This window comes from Coenobita brevimanus, chromosome 70 (genome assembly GCF_032717465.1).
Source record: "Coenobita brevimanus isolate Jiangsu-jjx chromosome 70, ASM3271746v2, whole genome shotgun sequence".
Classification (NCBI taxonomy): Eukaryota; Metazoa; Arthropoda; class Malacostraca; order Decapoda; family Coenobitidae; genus Coenobita; species Coenobita brevimanus.
Window position 1 is genome coordinate 43,442,323 of NC_137023.1, and position 13,865 is coordinate 43,456,187.

Consider the following 13,865-nt stretch of genomic DNA (forward strand, 5'->3'; position numbering starts at 1 on the left):
TGCCTAATCTCTCCTCACCGTCTCTTCACACCATCTCTTTGCCTAATCTCTCCTCACCGTCTCTTCACACCATCTCTTTGCCTAATCTCTCCTCACCGTCTCTTCACACCATCTCTTTGCCTAATCTCTCCTCACCGTCTCTTCACACCATCTCTTTGCCTCACCATGTCTTTGCCTAATCTCTCCTCACCGTCTCTTCACACCATCTCTCCTCACCATCTTTTCACACCATCTCTCCACACCGTCTCTTCACACCATCTCTCCACACCGTCTCTTCACACCATCTCTCCTCACCGTCTCTTCACACCATCTCTCCTCACCACCTCTCGAACTCTCCTCACCATCTCCCTTACTCCACACCATTTTTCCTTTTCTCCACACCGTCTCTCCATCTCTTACACCAGCTCTCCATATCATCTCTTCATCTGAGCCTGTCTCTCCCATGAGCCCTCACTCGTCTAACCAACTCCCTCTACGCCAGCCTGACTCTTTAATCCGATGATGCCCTTTTATTCTATTCTGGTTATTTTCAGACGACTTTATTCGGTTTAGGAGAGGCTTTTCGAACTGGGGTACCAAGATACAGTCTTCATTAACACAATCACTAGTAAGGTGCTCTCCCAAACAGGATAAAATAGTCTATTAGCTCTAAAAATAATTTACAAAGACATGTCACTGGACCGAGAGGGTTAAATATAGTCAGTTTGTTTTCATCTGACGGGATTGGATCACTCCTACAACACGAATACTAAGTCGCCGTTGCATTAAATTCAATCAGCCTTAGTTATGAGATGGGATGAGTCTCTTTGCTTAGAGGTAAATTGACCCTCCAAACTGAGGACACCTGGCCATCAACTGACCTGAAAGGGTTGGGGGTCTTCCTCAGGTTAGAATAAATAAATTACAGTTGTTCTTGGTTCATTGTCGCTACATATCCGTGTCATCGCAGTCTTACCTTCTTTACGTCTATGATACACACTCCCGCTCTTCTTCGCACTTCATTTCTTTGTATTCCTTTGATGAAATTCCCAGTGTCCATCTCAATATTCTCATCCATATCCTTTACAATTATTTATCTTCCTTTCTACTCACTGCCAATTCCTTTGCCTGATAAATCACTACTGGTCTAACTACCATTTTATACACAGTTTCAGAGCCATATCTTAAGTGACAAGAAAGCCTCGTAGCACACCTTCCGCGGCGATTTATTTATTATATTACATCTTCAAATTCTACTGCATGGTACTTAGATTGCTTTAATATGGACACAGCCCGCATCAATCACAAAGTCGAGGTTAAAAAGTTGCAAGGCTTAAAATAAATCGCGAAGGAAGAGGTGTTACAGAATCTCTAAATTCATTTTGAAGACGATCCTCAATTTCACGTTCTCGTCACACACCATTCCACTGACCTGCCCCACTGGACTCTGGCTAATACTGCACGGGATCAATGTCACTGTACTGATATACTCCTGCCAAAACCACTGTCCCACGGCTAAAACCTCACTGGCTGGCCAGATATGAAAATTAGGGACGCAGGTGAGCTAATTGGACGAGGACCAGGTGAAGGGGAGTTTATCTTGAAAGGGAAATGGTGGAGGGAAAAGTAGGTTGGGATAGAGGGGTAGGAGAGAAAGGAGTGCAGAGGGCAGGTCGAGATAGGAAAGGGGTCGACACGAAACGCGGAGTATGAAGAGAGGGAGTTTGATGACAGTGGATAGCAGAAAGAGGGAGAATGGATGACAGGGTAGTGGGAAGGTGGGAGGTAGAGAGACAGAGACAGGGACGGAAAGAAGGGTGGTAAAGAAAAAAAAAAGTGGGGGAAGGAGGCAAAAAGAGAGGCGACAAGGAGGGGGAAGGGGTGATGAAGATACAGCAAAGAGAGGAGGGGGAAACAGACAGTTATAGTAGGACTCTCTTCTAGCTGTCTTCCATCTATGGCAGATACTGGAATATTGATGAAGGAGTGGCATGTGGCGAATAGGACACGTAAACACAGGAGAGCTCAACATAATGGCCTACCGAATGCAATGCACGTCCTGAGAATCATACACACACAGGGAGGCTGAAAAACAATGGTGCAGGTAATGGTAGGTGATGGTTAAGAATCATAAAGGTACTGTATAGGGACTCTCAAGATGAATGGCTTAGGAAGGACATAAAAAAATATGTAAGAATGTTGAATGTTATTTGGGATTCGTAAACGTATTGGGAAACCGCTTCATTATAACGATGCCACCTTTATTTTATACTTAATTCTAGATTATAATCTTCACAGAAATCTGTAAACACAAGAAATCGAATAAAGTAATCATTAAGCTTTTCAGTACAAGAGGTATTCGCTATGATGAATAAAACTCTCTGAAACTGGCAAAAATTATCGAAAGCAAGACATCCTCGTACTAAAAGGGTTAACAATGTTGGAGGAAGGGTTGACGCTGACTGAAAGCTGTTATCAAACCTAATAATGCTGGAGTGTGAACAAGCCTCCAGTCTTTAACGATATTTTCTGAAATTAAATAATGCTAGAACATACCTGAGTTTTCCGTATCGCTGCTGATGCACTCAGTAATGTGGGATGCAAGCTGACCATATCTAACAATTACCGGTGTTAAATAAATGACTATCAAATTTTATGGGCCTGTTCACACCTTCGAGTACTCAGATTTAATAATGATTTTGTGGGAGTCGCACACATATGAATTTTATGATGGATGTAGTAGGAAGTCATTTGAAAATAAAAAAAGCAGGGGGTATGAGTGTAACATGAAGCGTGCAAAATTTTTTAGTAAATCAGCAGGTGCCGAGGGAAGAGATACTTACAACACCGAAAACATAGGTCAGAGAGCAACACGAATCCCGCAAATAATATCAATAGATCAAATGACGTCATGCGTAAAAAGGATAAAGAAGGTTTAGTACGTGATGAAGAAATGTCGTAATCTGCAACAGCTTCCTTTTAGTGAAGTCAACCCTTAATTTAATGGCTTCTGATTGTTGCAATTAAAGTACAAACTTTGAGATTTTCTGCAACACTTCCCTGAATCACCCTTGTTAACAGGGTATATACACTATACTCTTTTTACTTTAACTTGGCCCAAAAGTACCGTCTCTCCATCTCAAATGCCGAGTTGAAATAGTGGATGTACAAGCCATTAACATATTGCCTAAAGAAAATACGAATATGTCGTCCAATATGTGACGCTTTATGCGATTTCAAGTTGTAATAACTACCATGGAAAATATATACACTTATAATTACAGGGTGCCCCATACTCCACTATGCTTCGCCCGTATTTCAGAATGATACGTGCGATAAGATGGCCGATATTTTTTCGGCTGAGTGTATACTAGAATACGACCTTAGTGACATGTGGAGGTGTATGGTATAAAGAAGGACTACAGGGCCTTGAGAGCAGGCTGTGAAGCCTATGCCCAGAGTCGGACACAAAAAATATATATATATAAATAAAATAAAAATAAAAATGAGCACTGGAAAGGATGCTGTCATAACAATGTATTTTTTTTCTGCTGAGCTTTGGGATGTAAGCTGCAAAAAAACGAACATCTGGGACAAGCAAAGGTGAAGAGAGAATTGTTCTAAATGATGATATCCCATGTCCACTGAATAGCTGGAAAGAGTGGGTCGGAAACTGGCCTAAGCCCCTGGTGGTATTACGTGACCAGAAAACTCCTCTTAGCGCCTCCAGCCTTTGCGCACAACACCTGGCCTTCAACTCAATTAGCATGTTAGACCTCTAGATCACATGGAGTCACAAGTTACTCATGAATAATCCTTCGCTGGTGCCATTCCTTCTGTGCTGTGCCTAACCTCCATTCCCATCTATCCCTTCCCTCTGCTTTGCATCCCCATTTCCCTTCCCTTCTCTTTCCCCTCTATACCTCCCCCCACCCCTCCTTCTCTCCCTGCTTAACCCATCAGTTACTCCCTTCCCATCCCCTCCCTTCCTCTTCCTCCCCTTCTCCCCTCCCCTTCCCTCCCTTCTGATCTCCTCCCGTAGAGCCATCCCTCATAGTCCCTGGCCGTATAACTAATGAGGCCTCGTCCCAAACCATACTTCTCCTCTTGCCCCCTCCCCTCCCCTTCCCCCATTCCCTCCTTGACTTCTCCATCCTTCACATCCTCCCCTCTCCCCCCCACTCCCCTTCAATTATCCTCTGCAGGTTAACAAATGAGGCTTTGCACCAACCATATTTCCCCCTCCCCCCCCGTCCCTTTCCCCCATCTTACTTGAGTTTTCCATCCCTCCCATTATCCTCCCCTCATCTCTCTCTCTCTCTCTCTCTCTCTCTCTCTCTCTCTCTCTCTCTCTCTCTCTCTCCCATAACCCCTACAATTACCCTCTTCATCATCCTCATACCCCCTTCCCTTCTCCTTCTCAGCCTCTACCCATTTTTCTGCCTGTCTCTGAGATCATTAACCTCATTCCTATACAGCCTCACTACCCTTACCATTAATCATTACATACTCTCTCTGACCCTCACTTTCACCTCATCCTCCTCATCTTCCCTCCCCTACGTACTAGCCACCCATTATCCTCTCTCCCTCATCCCTATACCCTTTCTGTCATTATTAGTCTGTCATTATGTTTCATCTCTCTCTCTCTCTCTCTCTCTCTCTCTCTCTCTCTCTCTCTCTCTCTCTCTCTCTTATCCTCAGCCTCACCCCTTTTTCCCTCACCCACACCCTTCAGACTTTCAGCCTTTCCTGACCCCTTCATTACCAAGTACCTTCCATATGCTTAATAAAACTGTTTGTAGTCGGCACTGATTATCAAACCAGTGTGCATAAATAATTCCCAAAATGTATAAAGTGTAATCAGACAACAAAGTGGTGTTCCAAAACCACTAAGAGTCACGAAAATACCACAACGACTGGTATATCCTGTTCACTTTAATTTGGTCTAACACTTAAATATGATGTTAGTTATTTCACCTTAACCTGGCCCAAATTTTCGCCTTTCTGAAGCTTGTTTAGGGAGATGGCATTGAAGTGGAAGTGATGCAGAACTTTATGCCTTGTTAATGTGAATGAGAAGAGTCAAGAAGAAGTGCTATGGAAACGATGTACTGTAGAGCCGTAGTATTGTTTCATTCTACCACTGAGCTATGAGAAGAAAATCAGCTGAGAGAGAGAGAGAGAGAGAGAGAGAGAGAGAGAGAGACAGACAGACAGACAGACAGACAGAGAAATAACCAGGTAATCGCAATGTACAGTACTCACCACCACTTCACCTCAGGCAGCCAGGACACGAGACTTACCTGAGTGGGAGAAAAGGATGTCATTAGTAAACACAGGTAGAGGCAAATCTGTGAAGTGACAGTATTCAATCATAACCACCGATACCTGGAACTGAGGTACGTGTTAGGGCGAGGAAGTTTGTTTATGTTGTTATTTTGGTTAAAGGATGAAGTATGCCAACCCACTCGCTTGATTTCGAAGTAGACCCACTCTGCAATTTTTTTTTTTTTTCCTTTTCTCAATATGGTGTCCAGTTCTGAGAAAAGCCACAACGTTCATTTTCACAGCTAAAAGGCAATTTCATTAGGCTAAGGAAAGGCCCCTCATATTGAAGTGATTTATTATGGCTGAAATGATCCCCTATGAGTGTAAAAAAACGTCTTCGTACTGAAGGAGTTAATAAAGGAATTCCTCCGGTGCAAAAAAAAAAAAAAATACCTTGCAGAACAAAATCGTCTGGAGGGAGCAAGAATAATAAAAGAAAAAAAGGGTCATGTGGCTGTTGGGGATACCTAATAATTCTGTACCGGTAATATATCCATAAAAACGACCGCTTCTGGAGGACTGTATACGTGCGGTCTAAGAAACAATTATCCTCCCAGTTCTGTCTGAAGAAAATTTACACCTGGCGAAATACAATGAAAACCCTGTATCTGCCATTGCGTGTTTCAGATGGTTCAGTTTTTCCGGTAAGTATTCGTAAAAATTTGGGAAGGTACTTGTATTTCTGTCTGTACCTTCGACCCAAAAAATGTGGTCATTTATACTCTGTTCACTTTAACTTGGCGTAAAACTACCATTTCTCCCTCGCGCTTTCTGGACTAACGGATTATCAGTAATGTGTGTGTGTGTGTGTGTGTGTGTGTGTGTGTGTGTGTGTGTGTGTGTGTGTGTGTGTGTGTGTGTGTGTGTGTGTGTGTGTGTGATACCATTATAAAACCAACCCCACCTCCACCACATAACATTTTCCCCAAATAGCAAAACTCTTCCACATGCTCAAGAGACTTCCCAGCAAGATCATTTCACGCTTCTCACTCTCTTTCCTTTCCCCGACACACCGCACACAGGAAATCAGCATTATTTCGCAGCCTACCGCTAATACTCTCTTATGCACTCATCACAAACACTGCACAAGACGGAGCTACTTCCTATGCCCTTGTGACAAACTGCACATGGCCACACTCCCTCTGCATTGACAGTACAGCCACCAGTCCAAGATATAATTTTGTTTTATCCGCATATGCTCTCAAACCCTTGTACCCCATTCCATCTCTCCACTTCCTAAATATTTCCTCCGCCTCCCTTTCATTCTCTGCAGCCAACATCAAGTCATCAGCATACAAAATCTCCCATGAAAGTCCACTTCTGAAGTAATGTGAGAAAGCTTCAAGAACCATGAAAAACAATAAGAGGTTCAAGACTAACCCCTGATGCACGCCAACATTCACGGAAAACTCATTACTCAAATCTCCATCCACTCTCATCTGGATGCGAGCACCAACATGCACAGCCATAACAACTCTAACCAAACACTCCTCTATCCCAAGCTTTCTCACTGCCCACTTCACCACCTCCCTAGGGATCCTGTCAAAGGCCATCTCTAAACCAACAAAAGAAAGTACAGCTCCCTCTCTTTCCTATATATTTTCCTGAAGCTTTAGGATAATGAATTTTGCATCAGTGGCTCTTTTGCCTTGCATAAACCCATACTGTTTAGAGAGAGAGAGAGAGAGAGAGAGAACTGTAGTGCCCTCATGATCATTAGTATTGCATTAATTTTTGTTTGTAATAATGCATTTTACCTGTGATGGTGCATAAAATAGTATTATTCTGGAAATAACACTTACCTTCATCCACTTCTTTTTTACCTATTGCTCGGGAATATCTATATTAATTACAAGCCCTGACTTGAAATGTTACAGATTATATAAAACTATAAAAAAATGAGTCTCCTAAGTCCTCGAGATGACGACCCTTGCATATCTAACTCATTCAGCTGAGTACCGTACTCCTGTCATCCTTTAACCTTGCAGAGACAGAATCCCTCGCCTTTGTATTCTATCTTAGGTACCATCTCTGCACGACCACTAAAAACATTCACCCAGGCATTTACACCGTCATAAAACCGTATTGCTTGAGGGCAGACTTGCTGATGAAGAGGAACACCTTGAGAGCTTGGAAATGTCACACGGGGGCACTTCATTTGCTAACAGGACACACCTACGTACACTCGGAAAATATAAAAGATAAATGATAAAACAAGGAAAAAATATACGAACAGCTGGGAAGAGATATTTGAAGGACGCTGATGCCTTTGTCTCTCTTCCGTCTGATTTTTTTTTTTTTTTAAATAAGTGCCCTCGTGTGGAGCTCTGATGATAAGTGATATGATGGTAAAGGTGAGCACTTTGTGTATAACCTCGAAAGATTAGCTCTTATTTGAAACGGAAACTGAGCTCTTGTAAGAAATTTTGGAGACTAGCTTTTGCAAGAAATTCTGGAAATGAGCTCTTTTATTATGAAACTGAAGGTGAGCTCATGTGAAAGTGATGCTCAGCTCTTAATCCCCTTCAATCGAATATATATATATATATATATATATATATATATATATATATATATATATATATATATATATATATATATATATATATATATATATATATATATATTCCTGCTATCTCCAGACGCTTTTACTCTGTTTAGAAAACACCTCCACTGTATAAGTTAATGAAAGCTACACCTAACCCCTCCTGTTCCAAATGTCTCCCCTACGCTCATTGCCCTAAATACACTACAAGACGTCATCGTATTAATGGATTTAACTGTTAACAGACTGAGGTCGGCAAAATCACGAAGGATACAGCAAGTTTGTTTATTTTTCGCTTTTCCGTCACTATACAGCATCCCTCGGCAACGAAGACAGTCTTCAGTCTTGTGAACCATGACAAACATTTCATTAGACCAACAGATTTTTATTTTTTTCACCAATTCGCTCCGAGGACAACGTATTATATTCATGTTACCTTCACACGATTTTACATATGTTAGTAGAAACTTTTCAAGCTGGGGGATTAGTTACATCCTTCATTAATCCCTTCCGTACAGGAGATTTTTACCACGTTAAATACACTCGTCTGGAGGTATAGAGAATGAAAAAAAGAAATGCGTCAAGGGGTTGAAGGTGTTAAGAGTGGGAAAGCGTTGGGTGAATACTCATGCCCTGGGGTGGGATACGCGTACATATTTACGATCGATTTCCTGTCGTAACTTAGATTGGCTTCCATGTCTCCTGTTCCTTCTACAAAATGCAAATCTCATCTACGAGAGAAACATTTTCATACGTTATAACTGAGCAGAAAGAACAAAGTAGAGTGCATAGCATCCCCATGTCTCTAATTCTTCCTACAGACACAGATCTAAGGTACGACAGGGATTCCACCGTAAATATGTTCGGGCATTTCACCCCTGTTTGTGGTAAGGGGATGCCACGCCAGGGCAATGGTGAACCAACCTGTGTGGTTGAGGTGACGTTGGATGGTACTTGTCTCAAATGCCATTCACTGTTAAGGACTGAATATGGCTGGTTATATTCATGATCAGCTAGTCAGGTCAGGTGCGGGTAAGGGGATGGGTCTGTTATGATGTGGCAGGGGTAAACCAGCTCTGCTGTCGGGCCCTGCTGCGGATGTCACTGATTGCATTGCGCAGTTGACCCTTGTGCGGTGTGGTGCGGTGAGGATCTGTCCGTTCTCCCCTTGGGGCTAAGATGCGAATGAATGTGTTTGAATGGATGAGTAAATGGGGAGTGTGTCGTCCTGTCTCGGCTACCTCCCTTTCCTTGGGGGAAGCAGCCTAGGTATATAGATAGATAGATAGATATTCAGGCTGGCCTTGACTTCGAGTATTCTAATCTCCGAAGATGGGGAAGGATTAGGAGTGAAGTAGGTTGGTTTGGGTCTTAGCTCACTCAGCTGCCGTTACCGATTTGGTACCAATGTTCCTTAACTAAATCACTGCTGTTAATATCATATACAACGAGCATTTATGATTAAACTGATTTGTCAGCGTTTTGCTTTCTCCAATGCATTAGCTTGATGCACTGTTATACTGGGCCTTTCAACCTGTCAAATCAAATATAATTCATGCCAGCTTACACATTCGAATTACGATATGTTATTGTTTCCACTAGTCACTTTATGCCTGTGTTTTATTGCGTTACGCTGAGCTGACCCCCCCCCCCCGTAGGTCAAGGTTTGGTGAAGGTGGTGTGGCTGGTGTGCTTAACTTCCCCCCCTCCCACACACACACACGACTCCCACCCTCCTTTTTCTCTTCACCCTGTCTCCTTTTCTCTCCCTCCCTTTCCCTTTACCCCTTTCATCTTCTCCCTGTTTCTCCTTGCTCTCCTCTCAACACTCCTCTCCATGTCCTCCTACGTCTACATGTACACACACAATTTACAGATATGTATATATATGAGATAATTTTCCTATCGTAACTAAGACCACAATTTTGCACAAAGTTAGACTCTACGCTCTCCTTGACCTTGAAAAAAAAAAAATCCCGTTACAGAAGGCAAGCGATTGTGCACTTGTTTGTGAATCTCAGCCTAGACACGCCAGAGACAGGAGGGGCGGGTGAAGGAACTCACATTTGCTATATCACTGTGATTATTGCTCCATGTGACGCCTCCTGACCCCTCCCAGTGACCCCTCTGACTCTCCCCACACGTGACCTCGACGCTCCCCCTCCCCCTTAATCTCGCTGCTGCATTTGGCAGGGGGAGGGGGGGGGAACTCTGTCATTCGGTACTATTTTCCACGACCACCACCGCCTGTGCTGGTGGAGGGGGGGGGGGCGCCTCCATGTGGTGGCACCATATGACCACCCAGCTTAACTTGTATACAGACTTCCCTCTGCTACTTCCCTATCCACCGAAAGGAGGTTGGTGGACTACAAAAGGACAATTTAAGCCTGCAGTCCACTGGGTTCACGTCCAGCTGAGCCTGGGGTCGCAACTACTACTGTTACCACCACAGCCACTCAGACCACAGCCTTTAATACAGAAGAGTCCGACTTTGTGCACTCTCAGTGACGATAAAATTTCTCTCCATCCTGGCCCTCCTACTGATTTCTTCAATCAGGTTACCTAATATTTTAGTTTATTTTTGTTCCCTCCAGGTAATTTCTAGCTTATTATTTTTTTAATCCAGGACTTTTTTAGTGTATTTTTGCTCCATACGGGTCTTCAGTTTTGCGTCGTCCATTTTTCTCCTGTATCTTAATATTACTGGTTCAAACCAACCTATCATTTTAGGAGACTTTTAAATGGCGGTACTACACAAGGGCTTCATTAACCCCTTCACTACAAGAGACATCCTTCCAAAGTTGAATAAATTCGTCTGCTCGTGCCCTGACTAAAGAGGACAAGTGGGTGTTGTGGTTAGCCATCTGTGACTGGGGTTAGGGCAGGTCAGTCCCTCTTGCCAGACATGCGGGCAAAGGGCACTGGTCGGGAATTTATTACACAGACACCGCAACAAACCTAAATTTTATCATTCATGAAGATGCCAAAAATATTAACCGTCTCTCTCTCCCTCTCTCTCCCTCTCTCTCTCTCTCTCTCTTGGCAGTAAGTCACTCTTCCCTCCTCTTTCCCAATGTATCATTCGGCACATCAACTGTTCCATCGACTCTGCCATTACAAGAAATATTTCACTTTGGTCACAGTCATAAATTTTGCGATCCCCTATCTCCTTTCCACCTCCTCGCCTCGCCTTCTCTCCATCCTCACCTCACCTGCTCCCCCTACCCCTTGTATTTTCTCCCTCACCTCTCCATCTTCCATCCTCTCTTTCCCTTCACACACAAAAAAGAAAGAAAAAAAAAAGTCACAGACAGGAGGTCAGAAGAGGGTGGGACAGTTACAAGAAACACGGGAAGAAACAGAAGATGGTAGTAGTAGACACAGGTATGGTACATGTTTCGTTGCTTGATTATTGTGGATTAGTGTAAGTTTGCGAGCATCAAGAGACTCTAACGATAAAACGTCCTCCGAACAGCAGGCCAGTACCATATCAACTAAACCACCGCGTCTCCCTGCTCGTCTCATATCTACTCGTTCCTACCCCTACATGTGTGCTCTTCCTCCCCCACTCTCTACGTATCTACCCTCATTTCTGCGCCTCCCTCCACAACCAACAGCATCTCCTTTCCCCTCACCTGTCTTCACCCTCCTCTCACCTCTGCCCCTCGTATCCCACCTCTCTCTCTCTCTCTCTCTCTCTCTCTCTCTCTCTCTCTCTCTCTCTCTCTCTCACCTTTAGACCTTTGTACCTCCTTCCCTCCCCACCTCTGATCCCCCCTTCCTTCTCATCCTGGTCATACAACCTCTTGCCTGTACCCTTCCTCTCCCTCACCTCTGAACCCTTTCCCCTCCATCATTCACCTCCTTATCCCTCCCATCCTAACCTCTTTACATGTGGTAGGTGGGGACGTCCAACAATCACTCATCGATTAACAAGGCGCTTTTCTGTAACCCAGGAATATATTTACCATGGTGGGTGGTAGCTATATAACCAAATGGATGCCTGGTGGGCTAGTGGGTTACAGTGCTCCAACCAGATAGGGTCCGTTAGGGTTTATATCCGAGGGACAGTTGGGTTATATTGTTCGCAAAAAGTCATTCAGAGACGAGCGAGACTGTTCACTGTTGCCTTATGTCGGGAATGAGTAGCCTAGGTCCTGGTCTCTAAGTTCCTGATGAGGCATAATAAGGGAAGAATCATACATATTACAAAAACACACATAAAGAGTAGTTACCTAGAAGACGAGAGGTTTGGCCAGAGTAGGAGTGGGTGAAACAGAAAGCAGTGAAGGAACAGAACTGCTGGGTGTATGTTACGTGACGGCAGTGTTGCGGTTGAGTCATTTTCCTCCCTCCAACACCATCAAGCACACCTCTCTTGCCCTCGCATCTGCTCTTTTCTTACTACTACATCCTCTTCCCCTCGACCTCCTTCCCTACTTTTCTTTTAACCTTTGTAATCATCTCCCTAACCTCTAGACCCTCACCCACCGTTTTTTTTTGCTCTGAGTCGATCTCCCCATTCTCTTCCTCACCTATTCTCCTCAGATCTGATCCTTCCTCCTCACATCTACAAACCCCTCTTACCTCCTTCTCTACCTCTGCCATCCTCTGAACCTCTTCCTTCCCTTCACTTCACCTCACCTCACTCCTTCTCCCCACCCCGTCTTTCCTACTATTTTCATTGCCTTTGTCACCTTGTTTCCTTCCCCTCTGCAATCTCACCCTCCCAGCCTTACCTCTCAATCTCCCCTCCCCTTTTGCTCCTTCCCCTCACATCTACATTCCCTCCCTACTTTCCCTCTAACCTCTACAATCCCCTCCATCCTATCTGACCCATTCTTCCCTCACCTCTACCCTTTTCTCTCTCAGTTCTTTCCCCTCTCTCTTTACCTCCTTATTCCTACAGCTCCTACAACCCCTACCCTTCCACCCTCCCACTTCCCCCTTAACCTCTACCATCCTCTCACTTTCACACCCTAACCTTTCTTACCTCTGATGCCCCCCTCCCTCTTTTCTCCCTGATATCCACTCCCACCTCTCATTTCACTTTCCTTCTAACCTCTTCCACCTCTTAACCCGTTTCTCCCTCCCCCCTCACGTCTACACCCCCTCTCACGTCTACAGTCCTCTCTTCCCTCCCCCTCACCTCCAGACTTCACTTCCCTTCCCCTCAACTCTACACTCCTCTCTTCCCCTCCATCTTTACACCTCTCTTTTTCCCTCTCCCTCGCCTCCGCAACTGTCACCCCTATCCCTCCCTCTCACTTCTACGAGTACACCTGTCTTCCCTCACCTTTATCTCTACATCCTTTTTCCCTTCCTCTCACCTACACAGCCCTCTCTTCCCTCCCACTCCCTGACCTCTCCCACCTCCTCTTTATCCCTGCACCCCTTTCTTTCCCCTCCTCCCCCTCATTCCTACTCCCCTCTCTTCCCTCCCCCTGCCCCCTTCTTGACCTCTCCTACCCCTCTTTCCAAAATAGGGTCGAGGTCACAGCAGATACCGGTATGTTAAGAGGTCACACGCACTCTAACCCTGCATGTACTACCCGACTGCTGTACTATATTGCGCTTCTGTGCTCACGTCACACACTGTAATACGGTCGAAAGGCTTGGGTGGGATGGGCTAGGATGGGCTAGGATGGGCTGGGCACTATAAGGATGGAAGAGGATGGGATGGGTTTGGCTGGTGGGATGAATTGGGAGGCATAAGGCTGGTACAGGCCTGGGTGAGTTTGGCCGTAGGGATGGGTTTGGTTGGGATTGGGGTGGGTTTGGCTATAGGGATGGGTTTGGTTGGGATAGGGGTGGGTTTGGCTATAGGGATGGGTTTGGTTGGGATAGGGGTGGGTTTGGCTATACAGTAGGGATGGGTTTGGTTGGGATAGGGGTGGGTTTGGCTATAGGGATGGGTTTGGTTGGGATAGGGGTGGGTTTGGCTATACAGTAGGGATGGGTTTGGCTGGGGTGGTGTTGTTTGGTATAAGTATGGAATAAACTGAGAGGAGAT